This window comes from Bidens hawaiensis, unplaced genomic scaffold, assembly GCF_021521415.1.
Source record: "Bidens hawaiensis isolate Kalapana, Puna unplaced genomic scaffold, B.hawaiensis_p1.1 tig00024849_1, whole genome shotgun sequence".
NCBI classification, from domain to species: domain Eukaryota; kingdom Viridiplantae; phylum Streptophyta; class Magnoliopsida; order Asterales; family Asteraceae; genus Bidens; species Bidens hawaiensis.
The window spans coordinates 84,084-89,801 of record NW_027493944.1 but is presented as its reverse complement, the minus strand read 5'-3'; positions in this window follow the sequence as shown (position 1 = coordinate 89,801).

Sequence of the window (5,718 nt, the reverse complement as noted above, 5' to 3'; positions counted from 1 at the left end):
CACTAACCCAATTATAACGTAATATTCATCGAAGGTTAGCAACGGTGATAGATCTGAACATATCATCTTCTTCATTTATATCTTTACCGCACAATGAGCCACTTAAAATCAGTGGTCGGCGACATCGATAATTCTGAATTGACCTTACTTGCGCTTATCTGAGTACGCAGGTGCACAATCCCAGTTGGAAAGAACCTTACTTGCTCATTTACACTTGTTCATGGAATTGTAGATTTTTATGTACTTATATCAAAACTTGTGTGAACTCACTAACGATTCATTTAGTTGACATTATTTTATATATATGCTACACGTACATTTATTCGAAGTTGAAACAAGAAGAAGACATTAGAACTTAGGGTATTTCAATAAATGGACAAGTTGTTAAATTGTTCATATATTTTTTTTCATGTATTCCATGTTGCAAACTTGTGTACTTGATGTTTAAATTAATTAATGATAATATTGTCACTTAATAGTGTCACATGTGTTTTGAGCAATCTGTACGTCACACTCAGGCGTTTCCGCTTTATCCGGGGTGTTAGATTGGTATCAGAGGCCTGACTATAAGATAAGACATTAGACGTAATGTTCTAGTTGGTTATAGTTTATTTGCCTAATTATTTAGGTTGCATGATTAGAAATTATGTGAGCCTAATTTGATTGTCAATGCACATTATTTGGTTATTACAGATTTGCTTATGCCTCATGTACGCAAATACTATTATACTGATGATTCAATTACTTCAATTACACAAGCACACACAAGTCCAAGGCCTATGCCTAACACAAAGATTTTCAATTTCAATAATCAGATTTTTGATTTTTGGTTGCCCGATATTTCTTCCTCTTAAAGATGGTTCATTATGGCGGGTATGTAGAGCTGTAAGGGGGACGTGCCTGTTTTCCGAACTCTTGACACCAAGGCTATTGAAACCTAAGGATAAGCAATGCGCATAAATCCAAATCAGACGCGGGACCCGGTTGCTTACCTGGAGAGTTAGGAAAGAGCATGAACTCTATTAAGCCAAAGCATACCACTTTCAACGTCATATGAATCACAATTTTAAGTTTTCCAACGCGACCATGTTCTCTTTGTGAAAAGAATATGGTTGCACTCCTCTATGTTTTAAAATGTGTTTTAACTGGAAGTCTGTACTCAAATACCCAGCTTTCGGTTTGATTTAATTACGCATTTTTATACGAGAATAGTTAAGTTTTTAAAATTTTGTGACACGTTTTCTTTATTTATACGCTCATTTACGGCTTAAACTTTTAAAAGTTTGCAAAAGTAATAACCGAATTTCAAACGATTACTTTATTATTTTACTATTATGTTTTAGAATTGAAAGTTCAAAATGGTTGAATTTCGATTTGATTACTATATTATTTTATTCATTTACTACTAAGTTTTATAATTGAAAATTCGAAAGGTCATGGTGATATATGAATGGTCGAATTTCAATTTGATTACCTTATTGTTATATTCATTTACACTTATGTTTTACAATTGAGAATTTACAAAATTATGGTGGTACATGAACACTCGATTTGCAATTTGTTTCTACAATTCATTGTTAAGTTTAATATTTATTCCATATGATTATTCAATAATTTCTTAGATTTTCGTTTGTTGAATGTGAAAACTCATGACGTCTTATGAGAATTCCAATTTCGATTTCAAATTTTGTTTCATATAATTTCTTTTCTTTACTTGTTTAATTAATGTATCTATTAGTCGTTTTTATACTTACATCCCAAGTCACGCAAATTCCTCACGTTTCGTATCACGCCTTCTCGTTTACCTAGTTGTCGCACTCAACCGGCGAAATGACACTCCAAGTTATCAAGCAAATGGCCTTCGTGATCCCGATCACTCCACGTTTAACCACACCCACCTCCATCGCTATAGTAAATTCAAATTCAAACCCAGCACCATTCTTGGAAACGCAAACTAAACCCACCCAAAAGGCCTCACGCTGAAACACACCCTTTGTATGGTATGTGTAAATCCCACCACTTTACTTCCCTGAAACGTTGATATACTTCAATTTGTGGTAGATTCAATTACCACTTATTGCTAAAACCCACCCAAACTCAACGCCACACGCCCATCTGCAAGACCTGTACCTAACCATTTGTCTCAATCACATGTTTGACCTCCTGCTTCAAGCCTACTATCATTGTGGTGACCCTAGCACACCCGCTATATTGTGGAAGGCCTGACTTGGTTCCGCCATGCAATATCCTAACCCCGCATTCTTTGTCGACCTTACACGATTTCCCAGTTTCAATACTTAGATCTTTACAAAACTCATCAAACTCTTCTATATTTTCTTTTGCATACATTCCTACATTTTGTCTCTTTTACTAACACCTCGAGCTTAAACCCAAATCCTTAGTTGTTTTTAACTTTCAGACAAATGGGTTTTCTTTAAAAATGATATATTACCTCTATTATTATTATTACTATTATTATTATTATTATTAAAGTTATTAGCATCATTAATTATATTATTACCACCACTATTATTAGTACCATTACCGTCATCATTATTTTTATTACCATCATTATCAATATTATTATTAATAAAATTTATTAATACTATTTATTTTTATTAGTAATATTATTATTATTAGTATTATCGTCACCACTAATAATAATGTAATTATTTATTCAAACCATATTTAAAGTAAACTTCTTATTCCAAACAAATCTTAAGCCCTTTAAGGCTATTTTTTTTTCATTCAACACCATTAGATTTAAAAGTGTCACGATTTACAACCGATTTTCGTAAGATTAAAGTTCTCTTTTCATTCCCTTTCATTAACACCAATGAGTTTCGGCTAAGAAATCATGGCACCACCTCCCACGTCAACCTCTCCTAACCCAAATAGACCGACATTCGAGAAGACAAGCGTCACAAGCAACATTTTCGTTTCTTTAACTTCTTCTTCACGTATGTTTCGAACTTACCCAAAGTGATTTTCTTCTATCCACTTCTTTAGAATATTGTTTACGAAGTTTATTTCGATTGTTCATTGATTGTTTATCCATATTCGTTTGTATTTTACGAAACGCAAGTTCGAACATCATCCTTAGTCGCTTTTTGTGAATCGGTATACGTTTGTTACCTTGGGATCTATGACCAATTTCCCATCAACGTAATCGTTAAGTGGAAATTGCGACTATGAACATGTATGTGTACATATTTACCGAATAGAAACCGTATTTCCATTTTTATTTCTACATTTTACTATATGTGACCGATTCTCTCCAAACGAATTCGTTTACTTAGAACCGGGACTGTGTCCCATGTACATGCGGAGTTTATATTATGTTATATTTTTACACAAATTATTTTGTTTATTCGTGTACTTCTCTTTCACTCGATGTTTTATTTACACCATTTTGTTGTTCTTGATTTCATCAATCTGGAACAAATGCTTTATATTGATTTCTAAATTTCAAGTGTTTACTTTGATAAACTCAAGCTCACTACTGGAATGTTTCTTTTCACAAACTTAATCGGTTTTAATATTTTAACATTAAAATTTCGTTTATCCATTTCATTTCAAGTTAATATCAATTTACATGTTGGTAAGATATAATTTTTTATTCATCTCAACGTTGCCATTGGTCACGTTGATGATTTACTGGAGATTTTCATTTGTTAAACATCATGATATGATACTTAAAAGTTTCGTTTATCTAAACTATTCTCAAACCCAATGCGTTATCAATTTACATGTTCATATTTCGTTGGTTAAATGCTACGTTTACCTACCACGTTATTCTCAACCCCATTATTTCAATTACATATTACGATGCTCATAATTCAAATGTTTCCACTCTTTAAATTTCATTACGTCGTTTATTTTGTTTTCAACATTGTTTACTTGGTTCAGACAACGATGATTTCATTTACCCGACTTAGAGTTTTTCGTCTTGTTATTGGTCTGAATGGTCTAACAATATGTTTTGTAATGTTTCTACCCTTTTAATTCATTATTTTTGATTTTTTTCAACGTTCTATATGAGAATTTTATTTATTTATCTAAAGTCTATGTCTTAAAACCACACAATAGAGCAAGTTATATGGACCATCCGACGATAGAGGTAATTATGGGTCGACACGTAATTATCAAAGTCCTCGCATGAAAAACATAATAAGTCCAGTTGTGAGGAATAACTCGAAATTTGGAATGATTTTGGGGAAACGGGACAAATACAATATTACAAGGGCATGGTGGATACGCCGCTGGTACATCCTATATATAAGTGTCCTTGTCATATTTCCTATTTGTGGCGTTCTTTCGGGTCATTCAAAGATCGGCGTTATCTTATTTTAATTATGGATATATAAAATTGTTAAAATTTCTAACAAACTCTGTATATTAGTTGTTCTCTTTTAAATTTTATGTTTATTTTAATTTCGGGACGAAATTTCTAAAAGTTGTAAGTCCTGTAACATTCGTTACTTTTCAAACCCGAAAACCCGAACCATTTTAAATTTTTGGTTTTGTTATATATATATATATATATATATATATATATATATATATATATATATATATATATATATATATATATATATATATATATATATATATATATGTCCCAATTTTCGCTTCATTTGTGTTTAAATTTTTGGTATTTATATTCGTCAAACCGATTCGTTTTGACGTTTCAATTTATTCTAATTTCTTGTTTATCATTAATATATTATCCTTGATGATTTACGATTATTTAAAGCCTTTACTTAAACGAGTTCCGAACTATCCGGGTATAATACGAAAAATATTTAAACTTCATAAAACTTCTATATCATTTTTTATAACAAATCAAAAGTTTAAGGTTTATTATATAAATATTTATTAAATTCTGTTTTAATATTGTATAAAACATGAGGGACTGAAAGTGTAAATATTATATAATAATAACATTGATGAAAAAATGCAGCAGGAAGCAAGTCACGTCCCTTCTTCTTACGTTTTTCCGACGAGACCTCCGGCGGCCGGAAATCGGCGCCGGAGTAAGCCAAACATCACATTTGAGCCTCGTTTGATCCGGTAAAACATTCTAAACATCATCTCCATTAATAATAAACACTAATACCCGATTAATTTCAACATTAACAACCTAATAAGTTGTATTAATCACTAAAACCGTCGACGAGCGGCCAAATATATTTTAAACGCATTAACTACGAATTAACGATAACACGTTCCAATTAGCACTATAAATAGAGCCTACTCGTTCATCTAATCTCGCTCACACCTTCATCTCCATCTAATATACACTCTATAACCTCTAATTTGTTCTATTATTTCGGTTCCGGCCACTCGCCGTTCATCGTCATTCCGACACCATCTAAGGTAATTAATACATGGTTTTGATTCGTTTAAACCCGACAAACAAAACCCCTAAACTAAATCTAACAATCATGGAGTCAATTAACATATTAGGATTCTAGGGTTTGATATTGTAGAAGATGAACTGGAATTTTTGTATATATATCAGTTTATATTCTTTCAACAAATTAACAAGCTGGTCCAACTGGTTAGGTAATGGATGTGCCAATCAAGGGACCCGGGTCCAAACCCGGGTCATGGCTGGTCTATTTTTTTTAAGAAACCTTTCTTTTAATATATATTAACCAAAAAAATTTATAAAAATTATATTAAATCAATAAAGTTATATAATTATGTTAAACT